Raw genomic sequence first — 26754 nt, 5'->3', positions numbered from 1 at the left:
TATTTGAGGAGATAGTAAAGAGAGGTGTGGGAGATTTATGAGTGGGAGTAAAGAGAAGAAGCTTAGTTTTTTTGGGGTTAAGGAGGAGGCAGTGTTGCAAAAACCAGTTTTTGACAGTTAAGAAGACTGTTTGGGTGAGGGACTGGAGGGAGGGAATATTTTTAGCAGTGCAGATTAATGTTGAGTCATCAGCATATTGAATGCAGTTGGCTTGAGGTATATTGAGATGTAGGTCATTGATAAATAATGAAAAGAAGGGGGCCAAGGATTGATCCTTGTGGAACACCAATATTTACTGGGAGTAAGGAAGATAGGTTGTTCTCCCATAGGACTGCTTGTTGCCTGTTTTGGAGATAGCTCTTAAACCACTGTAGTGAGTGTGGGCTGAGAGAATAAAGGTTTAGTTTATCAAGAAGTAAATTGTGGTTAACCATATCAAAGGCTTTTGAAAGGTCTATGAATAATGCTGAGGAGAAATGATTTTTGTTTCTATTAATATTTATGGTGTCAGAGAAGGAAAGGAGGGCAGTTGTGGTGCTGTGGAATGGTCTGAAACCATGTTGACAGTCGGCTAGAAGTTTGTTTTGAAGAAGGTAGTTAAGAATTTGTTTATGAACACATCTTTCCATAATCTTGGCTAATGGGGAAAGTAAGGCAATAGGTCGAAAATTTGAGAGTTCAGTTGATGAGCCTCCTTTGTGTAGGGGAATTATATGAGATATTTTCCATAAGGTTGGGATTGTTCCCTCAGTGATAGTCCTATTTATCAGTATGGATACTGGATATTTGATAGCTTTGCAGCTATTTGTAAGTATTCGGATGGTAGTTTATCAGCAGATGGGGTGCAAGGTTTTAGTTTTTTAAGAAGCTTATAAATAAGGGATGTAGCAACGGGTTGAATCTGAAAGGTCTTAGATGAGGGTAAAAAGGTATTTGGTAATGAAGCAGTAGATGTCGGTAATGAGTTAGCTAGCGATTGAATGGCTTCTGTAAAATACTTATTAAAGGCTTCAGGGATCTGTGTAGCATTGTTGAGATGAAAGCCTGAAGGGGTAGGAGTCGGTGAATGTCCAGGTTTAAGAAGTTTATTAACACTTGACCAGAATTTTTGAGGGTTTTGACTGCTTTGTTGAAGGTGAAGATAATATTCCTTTTGTCTCTAACAGTATCTTTCTTGGTAGCATTCCTTAATTGTTTGAAGAGGAGGTGGTCAGATGCACTTTTACTACCTCTCCATTTGGCCCAGATTTGATTTCTAAGGCTCATTTTTTCTTTTGTTTGTTTAGATAGCCATGGAGCAGGTTTGGATCTTATTCTAGTAGAGTGAAAAGGGGCATGATGATCAAGGATTTGAAGAAAGTTTGTATTAAAGTAGGTCACGGCTTTGTTAAGTTCAAGATGAGTTAGTGGTGACCAGTCGCATGCCTGCAATTCAGTAAGGAAGTTATCTGGGTTGAAGAACTTTTTTGAGCGGGATGTTTTCAGTTTATGAGTGTGTGGAATATTCACTTTTTGTCTTAGGTTCATAGGTTCATAGGTTCATAGGTTTATACTAGGCTATCTGCCCTAAGGCATTTATAAGCCTAGCCCAAATTATTGTGGCTTTACGCCCATATTAAAAAAAAAAATTAGTTTGTTGTTAGTTTGTTGTGCCTCTGTCCAGCAGCAGATGAGAGATGATTAAAAGCAAGGCAACAACACAACCTGTTGTGCTATTAACTTAACAACATAGCTTACACACATACTAGCACTTTCTACAAACCCCACCCTAACTAACTATGTATGATACACCACAGCACTATCGCACTATATGCTTTATCTTAGCACATATGTAAGCATATGATCACTAATATTATCTGGAAGGGTTCCTGGAGTATAACTGCAAGGTTGGTTATTAATAAGGATCCAGTCTAGAGTTGTTTCTTTTCTATTTTGTTTATGGATTCTAGTAGGAGTTGTTATTAATTGTGAGAACCCATAGAGATTAATATGGTTAGTTGGGTGCTGGTGTGAACAGGTTATCCAGTCAATGTTAAAGTCACCAAGTATTATGGTTTCTTGGGGTTGTTGGTTGGAAAGTGAACTAAGTAAGTTTTCCAGAGTCTGAGTATTATTACCAGGGGGAAGATACATACAAATTAAGTAGATTGATTTGTTGTTGTTAATCTGGAGTTTGGTTGATAGTGATTCAGCTTTAGGGTCTATTAATGAAAGTTCATTATGGAGGGTAAGTTGGAGATTAGATTTATAGATGATGGCTACACCACCACCTTTCTTGGTTTTGCGGTCGTTTCTGAGTATGTTGTAGCCAGGTGGGGTTATTTCCTGGTCCTGGGTAGAGGGTTTTAACCATGTTTCTGTAAGACATAAAATGTCAAATGAATGCAAGTCCAATAAAGCATGGAGGTGATGAACTTTGTTATTAATGCTTCTGATATTAAGGTGAGCTATAAGGAGGGAGTTAGTTATTTTAGTGCATGGTGAAGGTAAAGTTGGAGGATGTCTATTTGTGTTTAGGTTAACCTTGGTAGAGGGACCAGGGTTTGGGTGAATATCTCCATGTAGGAGGAGGTAATGATTGGAATAGGATAGGAATTTAAGGATTTTAAGTAAGTTATTACAATTCTTTTTGTTAACATAGAATGTCATATGAGTTGTTCTGTGGTATTTTGGTAGAAGATAATTGGCTGAGCAGGTTATATTACTGTGATTAAGGGTAGTAAGAAAAGAGGATGGTAGTGTTTGCTGGAGATGATGATTTTGTTCCTTTAATGAGTTGTTTTCAAAGAAGGTGATATAGTAAGATATAGAAAGCGAGGCTAAAACAGTGGTGGAGAGAAGGATGTATATAAGAAAGGGTTTTCGTGTTGGAGACATAGTGTTGAGTAAGTCTTAGGACTGATGTAGTTTGGGTATGTGTTAAATTAGTAGAGTGGTGTATTATGAAGAAAGAAAAGAAACAAGAAGAAAGCAAATAGGAAGAGGTTGTCAGTAACAGGTAGATACTAGGACAGTTAGCAGGTACAGTGTGTAGTTAGGCTTGGTTAGGTAAGAAATTAAAAGATGGGGAATGATGTAAATGAAAATTAATGGGTGTAAAAGGAAATTAGAAGATAGTGTGGAGGTGGAGGATTAGAAATGGGTGGAGCAAGAGGAGGAGGAGAAAAGGAAGAGAGATAATTGCTAAGGGGAGAGGTCTACTGATAAAAGGATGGAGATAGGGTAGGAGATAAGGGGGTGTGTCTAGAGAGCTATAAGTTAAGGACCTCTAGGGGTGGGTGGGATTTGGGGGTAGGGAGGGGAGTGCAGCGGGGCAGACACAAAATCAGGAGAGAGCAGTGGGAGTGAAAACAATCAGTAAGGTATAATTCAGTGGCAATAGGCTGGCAAAAGGAGGGTAGCTAAGGGTAAAGTGGAGGATAGGGGAAAAATCAAAGGATAGGTGAGGCTAAAGAGAAACCGTTTTGGATAGGCTCAATGAAGCCTAGAATAGTGTAGAGGTAGTAAAGGTGCAGCTTAGAGACTGTTGAATAAGACTAAGGGACTGAGATGTGGTCAGGGCTCAAGAAAGGAAAGACAACCAAGAAGAGGAGAAGAGTCAAGGAGAGCACAACAAAATAATCAGTAAGGGAGGTAGAGGGAGAAACTAGAATGTCTTTAGGGGAGAGAAGAGCACTGGAGGTGGGAGAAGGGAATGGCAGGTACAAAATCACAGATAACTTAAGGGCTAGATAAAGAAGGTAAGGGTCTAGTGAAACAAAGAGGCAGTCTAAGGGATAGGATAATTATACTAAGCAGGGAGGGGATTCGCTGCTGGCAGTGACTGGCAGTAGTCTAGTACAAAAACAAGAGTAAAGGACAAATACTAGCATAAGAAATACTCTTGATAAAAATCAAAACACTGTGACATACAGTGATGTTTACTGAGGTGTTGTCCAGGGTGGTTTAGATAACCCAGGGGAAACCCAAGGCAGGATTTGGCGGGAGGGTATGGCAGATCTTAGGAGTCCAAACACGAGCACTTCCAGGAGTTAAGAGAGTGGAGAAAGTACCTTATACAAGCTGGTAGAGAAAAGATAAATAAAAGACAATAAATGAGCAGCATGTAATACAGTGGTACTCTGACCTACAAAATCAGATCATACATAGGACTGACATATATATGCATTTACTAGGCAATAATAACAAAGGTTAATATACTTTGCAGCCAGGTGTTAAGATTAAAGTACAATTTCTTTTCTGCATGTACGCATCTGCATCCGGTTACACAAAACCCAACTGTAAAAGCAGAGGACAGGAACACAGTGCAGTAACAATAGTTTAATCCAAAATGCAGTAATGTGGTGCAACGCGCGCAATTTGCTAGAGGGAATTCAACAGTGATAAGGCGGGAAAAAAAAAAAGTATTCGTATAGCTTCAGTGCTATCCCCAAGTTGAACCCTTATTAGGTAACAGTGCCTGACACAGATTAAGCTAAAAGTCAATGCGACATAGCCAAGCACAAAGAAAAGACAAAAGTAGTAAAAGCTAATTTCTTTAAAATACCATTACAGTTTAATCACAATCCCACAATAAACTAGCAACAATCAACAGAGCCTACCCTATGAGAGCTAAACATAGATACTACAAGGCCAACAAAAAAGGAATAACAGAAAGCACCTAAATCACAGATATTAGGAGTACATAAAAGTAGAGTTACTATAACACACCAAATAAATCCCCTAGAATTCTACCTTGCACATACAGGGGAGAAGTAGGTAAACAAAAAATGGTATTGTCTTAAGACACAGGCCATGCATAGAGACTGGCGATGTAGAGCTCAAATCGCTAGCACCCCCTTTTCACAAGTAGCAATAAGGGTAGCGGAACCAAGATTAAATGTAAGGCTAGCCCAAAGGCTAAAGGCTACACTAAATAAGTAAGTAGAATGTCGTTTCAAGAGATAGTATTCAAAAACCAACAATAACCATAACGTTGCTCAACATCAGTAATAACCAGTTGAATACATACTATTTACCAATCAAACACTCAACTAAAGGTGCAATTAGCTATAACACGTCTATTGAATGCAGCGTTTCAGGTGCAACCGTTAAGGCGGCAAGCTTCTATGCTATTAATCAGTAGACAAAATACAGGTAAAGGAGAAAATACAAACTAAGTTTCAATCCTAAGCACGGATCAAAAAGCGCGAGTAGCTATGGCGCGTTTAGTAAGAGCAGCATTTCAGGCGCATCAGTTTAGGCGGTAATCAACTGTGCTAAGTAAAAGTATCCAGGATAAAAAACAGAAACGCTCTAAAAAAGAAAAATCCGCAGCGTTTCAGGCGCAGCAGTTTAGGCGGCAATAATCTGTGCTAATAATACGTAAAAGTATCCAGGAAAAAGAACAGAAAAATGCTTTAAAAAGAAATACAACACAACATAGGAAGTAACACAGCATAAGGTTACATTCAGTGTAATTCAGTAACAAGACAGGTAAGGCTTTTGTTCAGTTAACTAGCTAAATTAACACAACATACAAAACTTACTATAGATAACACTAGTAGACACAACGGCTCAGTCAGCAGCCACGCAGGAGGGGAGAGTAAAGATGGCGCCCTAAGGAAACACATCTATATATAAGTTCACAAGCGGAAGTCAAGAGCTAAGGGGCGGGCAGAGTATTCAAGTAGCAAAAAAAAGAAGGCAGTAATAACAAGTGAAAGGTGGGAAGAAACAGCGGATACAGAGAAGAGGGAGAAGCAGGAATTACAATAAACAACAGTTGGAAAAGGTAGGAATAGAATGGAAATGTCCAGGAAGAGACAATAATTGGGCACAATACCTATTTTGTAAACAGGTAAAGATAATCCTCTAGAGAATAGAGATGAAGACAGCAGTACGAGGAGAGAGGTATAGCAGTAGGATACACCCAATAAGTAGGGGAGGACACAGTGAGGAGAGGATTCATAGAATGAAAGGGGTGTAAGCACTAAATAGAGAGGAAGGTACTAGTCAGAATGAGGAAACATAGATGAGTGACCAGAGGTTCACAAAATCAGGAGAGAGCAGTGGGAGTGAAAACAATCAGTAAGGTATAATTCAGTGGCAATAGGCTGGCAAAAGGAGGGTAGCTAAGGGTAAAGTGGAGGATAGGGGAAAAATCAAAGGATAGGTGAGGCTAAAGAGAAACCGTTTTGGATAGGCTCAATGAAGCCTAGAATAGTGTAGAGGTAGTAAAGGTGCAGCTTAGAGACTGTTGAATAAGACTAAGGGACTGAGATGTGGTCAGGGCTCAAGAAAGGAAAGACAACCAAGAAGAGGAGAAGAGTCAAGGAGAGCACAACAAAATAATCAGTAAGGGAGGTAGAGGGAGAAACTAGAATGTCTTTAGGGGGGAGAGAAGAGCACTGGAGGTGGGAGAAGGGAATGGCAGGTACAAAAATCACAGATAGCTTAAGGGCTAGATAAAGAAGGTAAGGGTCTAGTGAAACAAAGAGGCAGTCTAAGGGATAGGATAATTATACTAAGCAGGGAGGGATTCGATGCTGGCAGTGACTGGCAGTAGTCTAGTACAAAAAACAAGAGTAAAGGACAAATACTAGCATAAGAAATACTCTTGATAAAAATCAAAACACTGTGACATACAGTGATGTTTACTGAGGTGTTGTCCAGGGTGGTTTAGATAACCCAGGGGAAACCCAAGGCAGGATTTGGCGGGAGGGTATGGCAGATCTTAGGAGTCCAAACACGAGCACTTCCAGGAGTTAAGAGAGTGGAGAAAGTACCTTATACAAGCTGGTAGAGAAAAGATAAATAAAAAGACAATAAATGAGCAGCATGTAATACAGTGGTACTCTGACCTACAAAATCAGATCATACATAGGACTGACATATATATGCATTTACTAGGCAATAATAACAAAGGTTAATATACTTTGCAGCCAGGTGTTAAGATTAAAGTACAATTTCTTTTCTGCATGTACGCATCTGCATCCGGTTACACAAAACCCAACTGTAAAAGCAGAGGACAGGAACACAGTGCAGTAACAATAGTTTAATCCAAAATGCAGTAATGTGGTGCAACGCGCGCAATTTGCTAGAGGGAATTCAACAGTGATAAGGCGGGAAAAAAGTATTCAGATAGCTTCAGTGCTATCCCCAAGTTGAACCCTTATTAGGTAACAGTGCCTGACACAGATTAAGCTAAAAGTCAATGCGACATAGCCAAGCACAAAGAAAAGACAAAAGTAGTAAAAGCTAATTTCTTTAAAATACCATTACAGTTTAATCACAATCCCACAATAAACTAGCAACAATCAACAGAGCCTACCCTATGAGAGCTAAACATAGATACTACAAGGCCAACAAAAAAGGAATAACAGAAAGCACCTAAATCACAGATATTAGGAGTACATAAAAGTAGAGTTACTATAACACACCAAATAAATCCACTAGAACTCTACCTTGCACATACAGGGGAGAAGTAGGTAAACAAAAAATGGTATTGTCTTAAGACACAGGCCATGCATAGAGACTGGCGATGTAGAGCTCAAATCGCTAGCACCCCCTTTTCACAAGTAGCAATAAGGGTAGCGGAACCAAGATTAAATGTAAGGCTAGCCCAAAGGCTAAAGGCTACACTAAATAAGTAAGTAGAATGTCGTTTCAAGAGATAGTATTCAAAAACCAACAATAACCATAACGTTGCTCAACATCAGTAATAACCAGTTGAATACATACTATTTACCAATCAAACACTCAACTAAAGGTGCAATTAGCTATAACACGTCTATTGAATGCAGCGTTTCAGGTGCAACCGTTAAGGCGGCAAGCTTCTATGCTATTAATCAGTAGACAAAATACAGGTAAAGGAGAAAATACAAACTAAGTTTCAATCCTAAGCACGGATCAAAAAGCGAGTAGCTATGGCGTTTAGTAAGAGCAGCATTTCAGGCGCATCAGTTTAGGCGGTAATCAACTGTGCTAAGTAAAAGTATCCAGGATAAAAAACAGAAAAACGCTCTAAAAAAGAAAAATCCGCAGCGTTTCAGGCGCAGCAGTTTAGGCGGCAATAATCTGTGCTAATAATACGTAAAAGTATCCAGGAAAAAGAACAGAAAAATGCTTTAAAAAAGAAATACAACACAACATAGGAAGTAACACAGCATAAGGTTACATTCAGTGTAATTCAGTAACAAGACAGGTAAGGCTTTTGTTCAGTTAACTAGCTAAATTAACACAACATACAAAACTTACTATAGATAACACTAGTAGACACAACGGCTCAGTCAGCAGCCACGCAGGAGGGGAGAGTAAAGATGGCGCCCTAAGGAAACACATCTATATATAAGTTCACAAGCGGAAGTCAAGAGCTAAGGGGCGGGCAGAGTATTCAAGTAGCAAAATAAAAGAAGGCAGTAATAACAAGTGAAAGGTGGGAAGAAACAGCGGATACAGAGAAGAGGGAGAAGCAGGAATTACAATAAACAACAGTTGGAAAAAGGTAGGAATAGAATGGAAATGTCCAGGAAGAGACAATAATTGGGCACAATACCTATTTTGTAAACAGGTAAAGATAATCCTCTAGAGAATAGAGATGAAGACAGCAGTACGAGGAGAGAGGTATAGCAGTAGGATACACCCAATAAGTAGGGGAGGACACAGTGAGGAGAGGATTCATAGAATGAAAGGGGTGTAAGCACTAAATAGAGAGGAAGGTACTAGTCAGAATGAGGAAACATAGATGAGTGACCAGAGGTTCACAAAATCAGGAGAGAGCAGTGGGAGTGAAAACAATCAGTAAGGTATAATTCAGTGGCAATAGGCTGGCAAAAGGAGGGTAGCTAAGGGTAAAGTGGAGGATAGGGGAAAAATCAAAGGATAGGTGAGGCTAAAGAGAAACCGTTTTGGATAGGCTCAATGAAGCCTAGAATAGTGTAGAGGTAGTAAAGGTGCAGCTTAGAGACTGTTGAATAAGACTAAGGGACTGAGATGTGGTCAGGGCTCAAGAAAGGAAAGACAACCAAGAAGAGGAGAAGAGTCAAGGAGAGCACAACAAAATAATCAGTAAGGGAGGTAGAGGGAGAAACTAGAATGTCTTTAGGGGAGAGAAGAGCACTGGAGGTGGGAGAAGGGAATGGCAGGTACAAAAATCACAGATAGCTTAAGGGCTAGATAAAGAAGGTAAGGGTCTAGTGAAACAAAGAGGCAGTCTAAGGGATAGGATAATTATACTAAGCAGGGAGGGGGATTCGCTGCTGGCAGTGACTGGCAGTAGTCTAGTACAAAAAACAAGAGTAAAGGACAAATACTAGCATAAGAAATACTCTTGATAAAAATCAAAACACTGTGACATACAGTGATGTTTACTGAGGTGTTGTCCAGGGTGGTTTAGATAACCCAGGGGAAACCCAAGGCAGGATTTGGCGGGAGGGTATGGCAGATCTTAGGAGTCCAAACACGAGCACTTCCAGGAGTTAAGAGAGTGGAGAAAGTACCTTATACAAGCTGGTAGAGAAAAGATAAATAAAAAGACAATAAATGAGCAGCATGTAATACAGTGGTACTCTGACCTACAAAATCAGATCATACATAGGACTGACATATATATGCATTTACTAGGCAATAATAACAAAGGTTAATATACTTTGCAGCCAGGTGTTAAGATTAAAGTACAATTTCTTTTCTGCATGTACGCATCTGCATCCGGTTACACAAAACCCAACTGTAAAAGCAGAGGACAGGAACACAGTGCAGTAACAATAGTTTAATCCAAAATGCAGTAATGTGGTGCAACGCGCGCAATTTGCTAGAGGGAATTCAACAGTGATAAGGCGGGAAAAAAAAAAAGTATTCAGATAGCTTCAGTGCTATCCCCAAGTTGAACCCTTATTAGGTAACAGTGCCTGACACAGATTAAGCTAAAAGTCAATGCGACATAGCCAAGCACAAAGAAAAGACAAAAGTAGTAAAAGCTAATTTCTTTAAAATACCATTACAGTTTAATCACAATCCCACAATAAACTAGCAACAATCAACAGAGCCTACCCTATGAGAGCTAAACATAGATACTACAAGGCCAACAAAAAAGGAATAACAGAAAGCACCTAAATCACAGATATTAGGAGTACATAAAAGTAGAGTTACTATAACACACCAAATAAATCCCCTAGAATTCTACCTTGCACATACAGGGGAGAAGTAGGTAAACAAAAAATGGTATTGTCTTAAGACACAGGCCATGCATAGAGACTGGCGATGTAGAGCTCAAATCGCTAGCACCCCCTTTTCACAAGTAGCAATAAGGGTAGCGGAACCAAGATTAAATGTAAGGCTAGCCCAAAGGCTAAAGGCTACACTAAATAAGTAAGTAGAATGTCGTTTCAAGAGATAGTATTCAAAAACCAACAATAACCATAACGTTGCTCAACATCAGTAATAACCAGTTGAATACATACTATTTACCAATCAAACACTCAACTAAAGGTGCAATTAGCTATAACACGTCTATTGAATGCAGCGTTTCAGGTGCAACCGTTAAGGCGGCAAGCTTCTATGCTATTAATCAGTAGACAAAATACAGGTAAAGGAGAAAATACAAACTAAGTTTCAATCCTAAGCACGGATCAAAAAGCGCGAGTAGCTATGGCGCGTTTAGTAAGAGCAGCGTTTCAGGCGCATCAGTTTAGGCGGTAATCAACTGTGCTAAGTAAAAGTATCCAGGATAAAAAACAGAAAAACGCTCTAAAAAAGAAAAATCCGCAGCGTTTCAGGCGCAGCAGTTTAGGCGGCAATAATCTGTGCTAATAATACGTAAAAGTATCCAGGAAAAAGAACAGAAAAATGCTTTAAAAAAGAAATACAACACAACATAGGAAGTAACACAGCATAAGGTTACATTCAGTGTAATTCAGTAACAAGACAGGTAAGGCTTTTGTTCAGTTAACTAGCTAAATTAACACAACATACAAAACTTACTATAGATAACACTAGTAGACACAACGGCTCAGTCAGCAGCCACGCAGGAGGGGAGAGTAAAGATGGCGCCCTAAGGAAACACATCTATATATAAGTTCACAAGCGGAAGTCAAGAGCTAAGGGGCGGGCAGAGTATTCAAGTAGCAAAAAAAAAGAAGGCAGTAATAACAAGTGAAAGGTGGGAAGAAACAGCGGATACAGAGAAGAGGGAGAAGCAGGAATTACAATAAACAACAGTTGGAAAAAGGTAGGAATAGAATGGAAATGTCCAGGAAGAGACAATAATTGGGCACAATACCTATTTTGTAAACAGGTAAAGATAATCCTCTAGAGAATAGAGATGAAGACAGCAGTACGAGGAGAGAGGTATAGCAGTAGGATACACCCAATAAGTAGGGGAGGACACAGTGAGGAGAGGATTCATAGAATGAAAGGGGTGTAAGCACTAAATAGAGAGGAAGGTACTAGTCAGAATGAGGAAACATAGATGAGTGACCAGAGGTTCACAAAATCAGGAGAGAGCAGTGGGAGTGAAAACAATCAGTAAGGTATAATTCAGTGGCAATAGGCTGGCAAAAGGAGGGTAGCTAAGGGTAAAGTGGAGGATAGGGGAAAAATCAAAGGATAGGTGAGGCTAAAGAGAAACCGTTTTGGATAGGCTCAATGAAGCCTAGAATAGTGTAGAGGTAGTAAAGGTGCAGCTTAGAGACTGTTGAATAAGACTAAGGGACTGAGATGTGGTCAGGGCTCAAGAAAGGAAAGACAACCAAGAAGAGGAGAAGAGTCAAGGAGAGCACAACAAAATAATCAGTAAGGGAGGTAGAGGGAGAAACTAGAATGTCTTTAGGGGAGAGAAGAGCACTGGAGGTGGGAGAAGGGAATGGCAGGTACAAAAATCACAGATAGCTTAAGGGCTAGATAAAGAAGGTAAGGGTCTAGTGAAACAAAGAGGCAGTCTAAGGGATAGGATAATTATACTAAGCAGGGAGGGATTCGCTGCTGGCAGTGACTGGCAGTAGTCTAGTACAAAAACAAGAGTAAAGGACAAATACTAGCATAAGAAATACTCTTGATAAAAATCAAAACACTGTGACATACAGTGATGTTTACTGAGGTGTTGTCCAGGGTGGTTTAGATAACCCAGGGGAAACCCAAGGCAGGATTTGGCGGGAGGGTATGGCAGATCTTAGGAGTCCAAACACGAGCACTTCCAGGAGTTAAGAGAGTGGAGAAAGTACCTTATACAAGCTGGTAGAGAAAAGATAAATAAAAAGACAATAAATGAGCAGCATGTAATACAGTGGTACTCTGACCTACAAAATCAGATCATACATAGGACTGACATATATATGCATTTACTAGGCAATAATAACAAAGGTTAATATACTTTGCAGCCAGGTGTTAAGATTAAAGTACAATTTCTTTTCTGCATGTACGCATCTGCATCCGGTTACACAAAACCCAACTGTAAAAGCAGAGGACAGGAACACAGTGCAGTAACAATAGTTTAATCCAAAATGCAGTAATGTGGTGCAACGCAATTTGCTAGAGGGAATTCAACAGTGATAAGGCGGAAAAAAAAGTATTCAGATAGCTTCAGTGCTATCCCCAAGTTGAACCCTTATTAGGTAACAGTGCCTGACACAGATTAAGCTAAAAGTCAATGCGACATAGCCAAGCACAAAGAAAAGACAAAAGTAGTAAAAGCTAATTTCTTTAAAATACCATTACAGTTTAATCACAATCCCACAATAAACTAGCAACAATCAACAGAGCCTACCCTATGAGAGCTAAACATAGATACTACAAGGCCAACAAAAAAGGAATAACAGAAAGCACCTAAATCACAGATATTAGGAGTACATAAAAGTAGAGTTACTATAACACACCAAATAAATCCCCTAGAATTCTACCTTGCACATACAGGGGAGAAGTAGGTAAACAAAAAATGGTATTGTCTTAAGACACAGGCCATGCATAGAGACTGGCGATGTAGAGCTCAAATCGCTAGCACCCCTTTCACAAGTAGCAATAAGGGTAGCGGAACCAAGATTAAATGTAAGGCTAGCCCAAAGGCTAAAGGCTACACTAAATAAGTAAGTAGAATGTCGTTTCAAGAGATAGTATTCAAAACCAACAATAACCATAACGTTGCTCAACATCAGTAATAACCAGTTGAATACATACTATTTACCAATCAAACACTCAACTAAAGGTGCAATTAGCTATAACACGTCTATTGAATGCAGCGTTTCAGGTGCAACCGTTAAGGCGGCAAGCTTCTATGCTATTAATCAGTAGACAAAATACAGGTAAAGGAGAAAATACAAACTAAGTTTCAATCCTAAGCACGGATCAAAAAGCGCGAGTAGCTATGGCGCGTTTAGTAAGAGCAGCGTTTCAGGCGCATCAGTTTAGGCGGTAATCAACTGTGCTAAGTAAAAGTATCCAGGATAAAAAACAGAAAAACGCTCTAAAAAAGAAAAATCCGCAGCGTTTCAGGCGCAGCAGTTTAGGCGGCAATAATCTGTGCTAATAATACGTAAAAGTATCCAGGAAAAAGAACAGAAAAATGCTTTAAAAAGAAATACAACACAACATAGGAAGTAACACAGCATAAGGTTACATTCAGTGTAATTCAGTAACAAGACAGGTAAGGCTTTTGTTCAGTTAACTAGCTAAATTAACACAACATACAAAACTTACTATAGATAACACTAGTAGACACAACGGCTCAGTCAGCAGCCACGCGCAGGAGGGGAGAGTAAAGATGGCGCCCTAAGGAAACACATCTATATATAAGTTCACAAGCGGAAGTCAAGAGCTAAGGGGCGGGCAGAGTATTCAAGTAGCAAAAAAAAGAAGGCAGTAATAACAAGTGAAAGGTGGGAAGAAACAGCGGATACAGAGAAGAGGGAGAAGCAGGAATTACAATAAACAACAGTTGGAAAAAGGTAGGAATAGAATGGAAATGTCCAGGAAGAGACAATAATTGGGCACAATACCTATTTTGTAAACAGGTAAAGATAATCCTCTAGAGAATAGAGATGAAGACAGCAGTACGAGGAGAGAGGTATAGCAGTAGGATACACCCAATAAGTAGGGGAGGACACAGTGAGGAGAGGATTCATAGAATGAAAGGGGTGTAAGCACTAAATAGAGAGGAAGGTACTAGTCAGAATGAGGAAACATAGATGAGTGACCAGAGGTTCACAAAATCAGGAGAGAGCAGTGGGAGTGAAAACAATCAGTAAGGTATAATTCAGTGGCAATAGGCTGGCAAAAGGAGGGTAGCTAAGGGTAAAGTGGAGGATAGGGGAAAAATCAAAGGATAGGTGAGGCTAAAGAGAAACCGTTTTGGATAGGCTCAATGAAGCCTAGAATAGTGTAGAGGTAGTAAAGGTGCAGCTTAGAGACTGTTGAATAAGACTAAGGGACTGAGATGTGGTCAGGGCTCAAGAAAGGAAAGACAACCAAGAAGAGGAGAAGAGTCAAGGAGAGCACAACAAAATAATCAGTAAGGGAGGTAGAGGGAGAAACTAGAATGTCTTTAGGGGGGAGAGAAGAGCACTGGAGGTGGGAGAAGGGAATGGCAGGTACAAAAATCACAGATAGCTTAAGGGCTAGATAAAGAAGGTAAGGGTCTAGTGAAACAAAGAGGCAGTCTAAGGGATAGGATAATTATACTAAGCAGGGAGGAAGATTCGCTGCTGGCAGTGACTGGCAGTAGTCTAGTACAAAAAACAAGAGTAAAGGACAAATACTAGCATAAGAAATACTCTTGATAAAAATCAAAACACTGTGACATACAGTGATGTTTACTGAGGTGTTGTCCAGGGTGGTTTAGATAACCCAGGGGGGAACCCAAGGCAGGATTTGGCAGGAGGGTATAGCAGATCTTAGGAGTCCAAACACGAGCACTTCCAGGAGTTAAGAGAGTGGAGAAAGTACCTTATACAAGAGTGATGTTTACTGAGGTGTTGTCCAGGGTGGTTTAGATAACCCAGGGGAAACCCAAGGCAGGATTTGGCGGAGGGTATGGCAGATCTTAGGAGTCCAAACACGAGCACTTCCAGGAGTTAAGAGAGTGGAGAAAGTACCTTATACAAGAGTGATGTTTACTGAGGTGTTGTCCAGGGTGGTTTAGATAACCCAGGGGAAACCCAAGGCAGGATTTGGCGGGAGGGTATGGCAGATCTTAGGAGTCCAAACACGAGCACTTCCAGGAGTTAAGAGAGTGGAGAAAGTATCTTATACAAGAGTGATGTTTACTGAGGTGTTGTCCAGGGTGGTTTAGATAACCCAGGGGAAACCCAAGGCAGGATTTGGCGGGAGGGTATGGCAGATCTTAGGAGTCCAAACACGAGCACTTCCAGGAGTTAAGAGAGTGGAGAAAGTACCTTATACAAGAGTGATGTTTACTGAGGTGTTGTCCAGGGTGGTTTAGATAACCCAGGGGAAACCCAAGGCAGGATTTGGCGGGAGGGTATGGCAGATCTTAGGAGTCCAAACACGAGCACTTCCAGGAGTTAAGAGAGTGGAGAAAGTACCTTATACAAGAGTGATGTTTACTGAGGTGTTGTCCAGGGTGGTTTAGATAACTCAGGGAAACCCAAGGCAGGATTTGGCGGGAGGGTATGGCAGATCTTAGGAGTCCAAACACGAGCACTTCCAGGAGTTAAGAGAGTGGAGAAAGTACCTTATACAAGAGTGATGTTTACTGAGGTGTTGTCCAGGGTGGTTTAGATAACCCAGGGGAAACCCAAGGCAGGATTTGGCGGGAGGGTATGGCAGATCTTAGGAGTCCAAACACGAGCACTTCCAGGAGTTAAGAGAGTGGAGAAAGTACCTTATACAAGAGTGATGTTTACTGAGGTGTTGTCCAGGGTGGTTTAGATAACCCAGGGGAAACCCAAGGCAGGATTTGGTGGGAGGGTTTGGCAGATCTTAGGAGTCCAAACACGAGCACTTCCAGGAGTTAAGAGAGTGGAGAAAGTACCTTATACAAGAGTGATGTTTACTGAGGTGTTGTCCAGGGTGGTTTAGATAACCCAGGGGAAACCCAAGGCAGGATTTGGCGGGAGGGTATGGCAGATCTTAGGAGTCCAAACACGAGCACTTCCAGGAGTTAAGAGAGTGGAGAAAGTACCTTATACAAGAGTGATGTTTACTGAGGTGTTGTCCAGGGTGGTTTAGATAACCCAGAGGAAACCCAAGGCAGGATTTGGCGGGAGGGTATGGCAGATCTTAGGAGTCCAAACACGAGCACTTCCAGGAGTTAAGAGAGTGGAGAAAGTACCTTATACAAGAGTGATGTTTACTGAGGTGTTGTCCAGGGTGGTTTAGATAACCCAGGGAAACCCAAGGCAGGATTTGGCGGAGGGTATGGCAGATCTTAGGAGTCCAAACACGAGCACTTCCAGGAGTTAAGAGAGTGGAGAAAGTACCTTATACAAGAGTGATGTTTACTGAGGTGTTGTCCAGGGTGGTTTAGATAACCCAGGGGAAACCCAAGGCAGGATTTGGCGGGAGGGTATGGCAGATCTTAGGAGTCCAAACACGAGCACTTCCAGGAGTTAAGAGAGTGGAGAAAGTACCTTATACAAGAGTGATGTTTACTGAGGTGTTGTCCAGGGTGGTTTAGATAACCCAGGGGAAACCCAAGGCAGGATTTGGCGGGAGGGTATGGCAGATCTTAGGAGTCCAAACACGAGCACTTCCAGGAGTTAAGAGAGTGGAGAAAGTACCTTATACAAGAGTGATGTTTACTGAGGTGTTGTCCAGGGTGGTTTAGATAACCCAGGAAACCCAAGGCAGGATTTGGCGGAGGGTATGGCAGATCTTAGGAGTCCAAACACGAGCACTTCCAGGAGTTAAGAGAGTGGAGAAAGTACCTTATACAAGAGTGATGTTTACTGAGGTGTTGTCCAGGGTGGTTTAGATAACCCAGGGGAAACCCAAGGCAGGATTTGGCGGGAGGGTATGGCAGATCTTAGGAGTCCAAACACGAGCACTTCCAGGAGTTAAGAGAGTGGAGAAAGTACCTTATACAAGTATAGATAACACTAGTAGACACAACGGCTCAGTCAGCAGCCACGCGCAGGAGGGGAGAGTAAAGATATATGTACATGTATATATCTGTTGACATATAAATGACCTGCTGTATATATTTACACATGTAGATGTAGACATATATATCCATAGATGTAGGCATTTGCATGTATATATGTCCATATATATTTATATATGTATATATTCCTATATATATATATATATATATATATATATATATATATATATATACATATATCTACATATATCAATATGTTGTACCTGTTTAGACATTAATATATTTACTCACACACATACATCTATATGTTGCAATACATTCTCTGTACTGTTGAATGACTGGGCTGGATGATATGTTTGTGGAAACATCAAGGTTATGTATATCTACCATGGTTTAGTGGTAAATCACTTTGTGTAGGGTCCTGGGTATGAGCCTTGCAGAAGCAGTTTATTTTGTTGCTGGCCAGAACACTGCTGCTTACCCCGATGCTAACATCTTTATAAGGAAAGGAAAAAAGGATTGATAGGAAAGTGGTGAAAAAGGGGCACAAAGAGGGTAAGGCAGTAGGGGAAATAGCTAGGCATGTGCAGGAAGGGTGTAGGAAAGGTCCATAGCTGCCCATTTCTGCTACAGCAACAGCTGTGCATATACATTGAATTTGGAGGCAGATGTGGACCCTCAAATCCCTGTGAGAGGGTGAGTACAACATAAATGTATTGTTATGTCAATTAGACCAGATTACATATGTCCAGTGGACAAGTGTGCGAAATTAACAGCCATGTATGGGGCGAGATTGTTTCATGGGAACATATTGCCCTTCCATTATCTTTTCAGGTGGGAGTGGGATGTTGGGGAGGGGTTGTAGGTATATTTGCAGAGGGAGGTTGGGTAGGTAACAGACATGACACACAAGACACATACAGGGGCGGTATATGAAACATGGGGGGTGAACACCTTGATGGGGAGGGGTGTTGGGATATCAGAAGCCCACAAGCCCCCTAGTGGTAACAGTGGGACTGAGGTCCCCACCCATGGGCAGTCACGACAGTGCCATACTCTTGTGAAATATGACTGCAGACCATCCTCCTGCTGACACATGTACACCCAAAACACAAATGGATAACATGGAGATAACAATCAGTGTTACTGACAGCTGAAATGCATCATAGCTGCATGACTACACTACCTGACATGTATGCATTATACATTACCCCTGACAACATCTTACACTGCAGTACATTACAGCACTCTATAACAGTCACTGTGTGTATCAGAACCATATTAGCTTGTCCCTCCATCGATGTTATGAATGACAGGGTTGTGGCACAGGTATCATCATATGCACAGGGTGTTTTGCTGGTTTGCCAGAGGCCGAGGGTGGTCCATACATGTGTTACCATGAGTGTGGGTGAGGGGTTTGGTTCAATGATTGGGGCATGGTGATGTGGTGTGTGTCGGTATGGGGTCGCCCTAGGTGTGGTTGCATAGTGTGTTGGTATGCATGCACATAGTCCTGCCATGTGGCTGCCCTATACAGGTGTTGTTGGACAGCTGCAGACCATACCTGGCAGGGTGTGCAGTTAAGTGCCTTCGGCCACAGACACACTGACTGTGCCTGCCAGGGGCTCCATGGGCACATCAGTACAGACTTTGAGTTGCTACTCTCCCCTGATGATGACAGGTGTCCACTGGAACCATGTCCCACCTGGGACTGGCCAGGGGCCACGTGCATGAGGCTTGCTGTGGAGTGGTGTGGACAGCACCCCCAGTGGTGTGCTGGGGTTGGGGCTGGTACTGCCACTAAAGTAGCGGCTTGGTGTCCTGGCATGTCCACGTTTACTACCAGCTGCTGGTGTTTCTGGCCTACATCCATGCGGACATCGCACCACTCCCACCACACATTCAAGCACAAACCTTCCACAGTCAAGGAGGCCCACCATCTCACCCCACTGTCTATCCATTACCTCGGTATGTTCATGGAGGGTAGCAGCAATGTCATGGAGGGTGACACAGATGAGAAAGCAGCCCTCTGCAGCCTCATGCCTTGTCTGTTGTGCATGTCCATACATGCCTATGCCTCCAGTACGGCCTGAAACATGCTCCTGGTGGTACCAGTTGTTGCAACTCTGCCAGGGGCATGATGACCAGCGACCCTCCCACAAGTACCACGGTACATCTGCTGATGTGGTGGCCTGCCGGACATCTGGCTATGCCGACTGTGACCCAACACAGTTGACATGGACACCACACTTTCCTCGTCACTGGCACCAACCACCAACTGTCCCTCTGCTATGGCCATGTGTGATGGGGTTTGTAGGGGCACTGTAACTGTGTGCAGGCTTGGGGTGGCTAGGAGGGTGATGACACATGTAGGCGCAGTGTCGGCCTCTGACAACCCCACCTGTGCCTTAACAGTACCGTCATCATCATCAGTGTTTGTACGGACACCTACCTCAGTTTGCATGCAGGAGGGACCTTGATCCACCTCACCACCTGTGGAGGAAACAAACACACACTTTAAGACTTGTATAGCATTGCACAACAGCACACACATTTACACAGACATGCTCACAGTCACACACACACACTCACAGTCACACACACAGTCACACACACACACAGTCACACACACACACACACACACACACACACACACACACACACACACACACAATCACACACACAGTCACACACAGACACTCACACACACAGTCACACACATAGTCTCACACGCACACATATACACACACACATACACACACACACACACACACACACACACACACACACACACACACGGACACAGACACACACACACACACACACACACACACACACACACACACACACACACACACACACACACACACACACACACACACACACACACACACAGACACACACACATGTATACCTACAAACACTGACAGTCCACCTTATTACCTCACTTGCCCTGGGTTTACAGATAGTCCCACATTCAGTTACAGATGTTCCCCATCCTGCATGGTACTTGCTAACATACACTCATCAATACTACCCATTAACATATCATACCTCTCCATGCCTACACATGTGATCACAACACATGACCTGTTACTCCATCACCTCACTGACTTTGGTGGAGTAGGTTTTACATGACCTCACTGCTGTCATCCAGTAATACCCTGTGTATGTCCAGTCATGGTGTACATGGCCCCTATATGGTTGGGTCTGCTACATTCACTACATATGTCACACACCGGAGCCTCATACTACAATCTTGATCAGTCCATGCCACATCAGCTGCACAATCAACCCATCATGCGGACAATAGTAATACCTGGATACACTCACTGTTGTGGTCTGGTAATTCCCCATTGCATTAGTAGTGCTGTATACATGGGTAGCCGGTTATCTATCTGCTGCTGGCATTATGATATGTATACCTGGTATGTACTTTCCCTCCCAATGCATGTTCTGTGCTACAGACCTTGTTATGCTATCAGCTGTCCTGTCTTCACATATTGGACAGGCTGTCCTGGTGTCTCATGTGTCACTACATCTACAGCACAATCCCAAGGAGAAGTACTGCCATGTGATCAATCCCACTATCGCCTGTGCAAACATGGGCACCCGCACAAACAGACACACATGTACACACACATCAGACATGCATCGACCACACTCTACCAGATTGCACTTACACACACATTCAACACCCCCCTTACACACACACACCTACATGTGGGGTTGCACACCTTTTGTACACACAGTCTTCCCATTACCCTTCTGTCAGCATGCATTACATCTGGTGCTCAACAGCATGCAGTGCAACTATATTAACCTCATCACAGCAGCAGTATACATGTGTGTGATGCATGGGCTGTGTTGGTAAGTGATGGTCCTTCCCCTTGTTAACACTGCACCCATGTACAAAGTGTTACTGTCGACTTGTTCTGCACCCTGCCTTGTACTGTGCACCATACCACACAGGTGTACAAACCATTGCTGCTTACATAGTACTGTGTCTGTTATGTCAGTTCCAATGCTCACAGCCACTGTGTGTTACACAACCTCATACCTGGCATGATATGTTATGATACAGATCACAACATTAGCACTTCATGTATGACCAGTACAGGACTATTACACTGACACCCACCAGACCTTACCACGTCTGTGGGGGGTGCCCTACACATGTCGCCAAACTCTGCATGGTTGCAAGGTCTACTCATGTGCACATCCCTTGGAGTGTACACACTGCTGTCACTATTGCTGTGGGTCAAGGTTACATCTGCCACAGTTACATAACCTGATTGTGTGCAGTTACAGCCATGAGGGTGTTGTTTCACACATGCCCCTACTGTAGGCCATGTGACCTGCCATACTTCCCATCCCTGTGGACACATTGCAAAATGACAGGATGTTAGTTATCTTGCATGTGGCTCTTGTACACTTCCAATACCCCAGCATGGTGACTCAGAGCATTTTGCAACAACAAAACGTAAAAGTGTACAGCATGCAGTATGGGTAGGTGTGTTAGATGTGTGCATGGAATATCCCATAGTCATTACATGCACAGTGTCTTGTAATGCATGAACATGAACCATACTCACCAGCTACAGGCTGCTGCTGTGGTGGTATCCTGGAGCGACCTACATAAGAGTGTGAGAATGCAGTTGTCAGTGGCCACAGCTGTGGCATTCATAAAGGGTGAATGCAGCATTATGTTACATATACAGTAGGGGTCCGTAATACTACAACTTATGCATGTCTGTTTATTACTACTTCACAGCAACAGACTACGTATATGACACCCCAGATTTGCATGTTGTACCTGTACAGATGGAGATTCATACACACGAGTGGTGTATGGATGTGTCCTGGGGCCTTAGCTGCACACTCCTCGGCCAGTGTGTCGGTGGCACCCACCTCCACAGTGTGCCTGCCAGTTGTTGGTGCTGCAGGTGGGCAGGTGCCACAAGGCTCCTGAATTGCTCCTCCACAAGGGTGAGGGGTGGATGGACAGCTTGCCTCCCCCCTGATGTGAGATGGTCTCCCCATACAGCAGCTGCATGCCGACTTACATGGCGAAGCAGGTAGCTGCAATGATGCCGGACCAGCTCATAGCTGCAGTTATGCAGTCCGACATCATTGTCCCTGTGGACTAGTTCATTCCATAGGGTGGTCCTCTCCTGCTGATCATGGTCTGTCCGTCTGAACAGCTGTTCATTCTGCTGTACCAAATGTGATATGATGACCTCTGTCTCGGCAGTACTGTAGGCTGGCAGATGGATGTGGGGCATCCTCCCTGGAAGACATAAAGATGGAAATAGGTCAGTGCAACTCATACAGCAGGGTTAACATAGTTCTTAATACAGATTTTTCTCTCCCCACCATATCAGCTGCAATAAACCATTCACAAAATGCAATTGCTATGTCGGCTGCTTACCTACCATTGGGACATATGTTGTACCAAGCTTTGTGCTATGTGTTTGTGCCATGCTTTGTGCTATGTGTTTGTAGCCATGCTCCCTGTGGGGACATTATCTCTCCTTGCCTGTTGCAGACTATTTCACCTGCATGCCATTGTCAGTGCCATTTTATTTATATATATATATATATATATATATATATATATATATATATATATATATATACATATATGCATAGATATATCTTTTGGGTGTTTATATACCTACATCTATATGACTGTCTGTATATCTGTAGACATACCTGTCTAATTATATATCATACACATATTTATCCATATGTGGGGTGCATACAGACATCTGGTCCACATTCTGTAACTATCTTTCATTCACAGCTGCACTGTTCTGCCTTACTGCAACACAGCCAGGTGTCACATATGAACACAGACTAACATTAGGGTGGTATATATGGTGATAGATTGCTGATAAGCCTATTATACCCCTATGGCATTTGTGCATGCTGCATTAGACATTAACATGACTATCCTGCGTGTGGTGTGCTTTGACACTCATGTGTCTATCATGACGGCAGTACTTCCATCACCATCTATTGCCCACACTAACATACCAAACACACATATTATGGCTTAAATCTTTGTCATTCCTTGCTGATCTGAAACAGTTGGTGGGTCTGTCCCACTACCTACAAGGACAGACAGTATTGTCCAAAGCAGTTGTTCAGCAGAACTTCTTTACAGGGACAACTACAGATGGCACATATAAACATTCCACATAATATTTCCTATTATTCTATACCAGATACTACTTTCAATTACATGCATATATGTTTTACATACCTGTCATTATTTTTTCCTGACAGCTGTGATTGCTTGTTGTTTTTAAGGTTTGCTATTTTTTTTCTGTGTGTGTGTGTGTGTGTGTGTGTGTGTGTGTGTGTGTGTGTGTGTGTGTGTGTGTGTGTGTGTGTGTGTGTGTGTGTGTGTGTCTCTCTCTCTCTCTCCACTAGAGTGATTGAGCTGGTTTGAATGGATTGCAGCATGGCTTTTTTAAGTGATGCACATGATCAGGTGATGGGCTCTGCACCAATCAGTGTGCAACAGGTGCTAATTGCATGCAGCCTGCTGTGTAATAATTCAGATAACCACTGTCACGGCAACCCAGTACTATAAAATACTGAGTCATGTGGGGGCTGTACATTAACCTTTCCAGTATGGAGGACACCCTTCCTGTATGTGGGAAGCAGTGTTACAGACAGCAGGTTGCAATACCTCTTACAGCAGGAATTGCAGACAGAGGCCAATTACACATTCGTATGTGGTTCCAGACCTACAGACAGAGTGAGTAGTGTTCTTATGTTCATCGTATATTGCTGGTCTTGCAGTGTTTGTGTGTACATAGTTGTTTAGGATGGAATGCAGTCTGTCTGCATAGCTCTCAACTGTGGGCCTATCGAAATGATGGCCAATGGCTTGTCTGGTTGGTTTGGTCTGTGTACTACACAGGTCTTGCCCTACATATATCACTGGCAGTCTGTCTGTTGTGTGCTATCGGTACATGGCTACATCCATTTGTGTTTCTGCTGTCGTATTCCTGCATAAGGGTATGTTGCAACAAATCCTGTAACACCAGCAATTTCCAGGATGTGTAACAGCAATATTGCAAGTATGGCCCTGTGTGCCTGCCTCTGGCCTCCAGAAATATGGCAGACTTTGTCCTGCTGTGATACACTTAGGGGTGTTGGGTAATGACCTATCATTATTTACTGCTAGCATTCCTGATATCATCCTAGTCATATCGTGCACTCCCACAATATCTGTTGGGTCCATACATGTGACTGATACATTGACATTACCACAGCTAATACATTCCCCCCTAGGGCTTGACTACAGGGTGTAATTGGAGGTTGCTGAAATACATCAGTAAATGTTGATTGTTACCTATCTTGAAGGCAAATCCTTTGTCTACTGTTGTACCAATTGAAGGCCTTGGCCTGGACAGCATAGTATGTTATATATCCACATTGCTTGCATCTACTGTTTTGTGTGGGCCTTGCATTCATCACTGAAAACGTATGTCAGACTTTATGTGCTGTAAGTAATGGCATACATTATTGTATAGTACACAAATAAAGGTTTTCTGTGTATGCAAACCTATGTGTTGTGTCATGTCCTTTGAATTGTTTGTGGGTATATGTTTAATGTAAGTATTCTCATTTGTGGGAATGGTTGCCACACTACACATTTCACAGGTACCAGTTACAGGGCTTGTGGCTGAAGGATATACTTTGCTCCCAGTACTTCCACTACTACATATGTATGGCTACTAATACCTTTTGTCTGTGTATATGTGTATGTACCTTTATATATATATGTGTATATATATATATATATATATATATATATATATATATATATATATATATATATCTGATATAGATATTTATTTGTATATACCTGAACATATATGTCAATGTATGGATGTGTGTGATATCTGAACCATTGTGATGTGTACTCCTTCCACATTGTACATTTCCTATGTTAGAATGACTTTTCTGCAAGATATGTTACAGATATCGCCCTGACATTTACAGGTGAATTGGCTTACTGTGAATGCATTGTGGCTGTGTCATGGAGGGGCCTGTAGCTAAAAACTGCATGTGCTGGGTATTGGATTGCACAGCATATCCGTTGGGGCTGTGGGGGGATAACATAGCACTAATTACCAGGTATCCCTCATCTGAGCCCCCATCCCCATTAACACTGCATATGGTCTGTTATGTTACAGTGAGTGGTTCAGGATTTTGTTCCCATGTAGTAATGCTATACACAGTTCTATCTATATATATATGTATGTATATATATATATATATATATATATATATATATATATATATATATATATATATATATATATATATATATATGTATGTATATATATATATATATATATATATATATGCATGTATGTATATATATATATATATATATATATATATATATATATATATATATATATATATATATATAGATAGATATATGTGTGTATATAGATATATATATATATATATATATATATATATATATATATATACATATAGCTTTCTATCTGTCTGTATTTCCAGATGTATATCTGTCCATATGTCCATGCATGTTCGGATCATATTTTTGGCCTGTACCTCTTTCTGTTGGCAATTGACATGGATGATCACAGGACTGTTGTCAGTAACTAGTGCCAACACTTTTGTGTTTATACTTCATTTCCTTTAAGATATGTTTTCTAATACATATCATTGTGTGACTATTAACATGTTAGGTGTCTTAGAGCAGTATTTGACATATATCCCTACTTGTACCCACATATTGGCACACTTTGTCCAGAATTCTTGCATTAAGTGGTTGTGTGGTATGATATTACTACATTTTCTGTACTGTTGACTGCTTGTGCTGGATGACGTTTGTGAAAACATCAGGTTATGTATATCTGCCATGATTTAGTGGTAGATCACTTTGTGTATTGAGTGCAGGGTCCTGGGTTCAAGTCTTGGAGAGGCAGTTCATTTTGTTGCTGGGCAGAACAAGGGACATTGGCTACAGAGGGATTAAGGCACTTTTATGTAGTTGTCAGCAGGTTTGTGTGGGTTTGCGTGATGGTAAGCACTGCTAACCTCCACTTATGGTTTCGTACAGTCAGTTAGCTTCTGATTTCTCAGCCTGTGTAGGCATAGCTTATCCCGCGCAAGCCCACACAAACCCGCTTACTGCTGCTTAAAAGTGCTGACTGCCGCTTACCCCCGTGCTAATTTCTTTAAAATAAAAGAAAAAAAAAAGGGTTGATAGGACAGTGGTGAAAAACAGGGCACAAAGAGGGAAAAACAGTAGGGAAAATAGCTAAGCATGTACAGGAAGGGTATAGGAAAGGTCCATAGCTGCCTGTTTCTTCTACAGCAACAGCTGTGCATATACACTATATTTGCAGGTACATTTGGATCCTCAAACCCCTGGGGGAAGGGTGAGGACAACATATATTAATTGTGATGCCAAATAGACCAGATTACATGAGTCCAGTGGGCACGTGTTCAAAATGAACAGACATGTATTGGGCGAGATTTTGTTGTGGGAACAGATTGCCCTTCTTTTATTTTTCAGGTGACAGTGGGATTTTGGGGAGAGGTAGTAGGTATATTTGGGGAGGGAGGTTGGGTAGGTTAACAGACAAGACACACAAGATGCATACAGGGCCAGTATATGACACATGTGGGAGGTAAACACCTTGAATGGGGAGGGATGTTTGGAA

General features: G+C 41.8%; 1 long non-coding RNA gene across 1 annotated transcript; it reads right to left on the bottom strand.

The window, feature by feature from the left end:
• Positions 1-3863: 3863 nt before the first annotated feature.
• Positions 3864-14966, bottom strand: LOC122791267. Its single transcript, XR_006363124.1, has 5 exons — positions 14770-14966; positions 12058-12207; positions 9340-9489; positions 6628-6777; positions 3864-4062 (listed from the first exon to the last, which is right to left on the bottom strand). It is a non-coding gene; the product is annotated as an uncharacterized LOC122791267 (long non-coding RNA).
• Between the last annotated feature and the right edge of the window lie 11788 nt (positions 14967-26754).

This window comes from Protopterus annectens, chromosome 17.part0 (assembly GCF_019279795.1).
Source record: "Protopterus annectens isolate FY-2018-M chromosome 17.part0, PAN1.0, whole genome shotgun sequence".
NCBI classification, from domain to species: domain Eukaryota; kingdom Metazoa; phylum Chordata; order Ceratodontiformes; family Protopteridae; genus Protopterus; species Protopterus annectens.
Note: the sequence above shows the minus strand (reverse complement) of the source record. Positions and strands in the feature narration are given on the sequence as shown.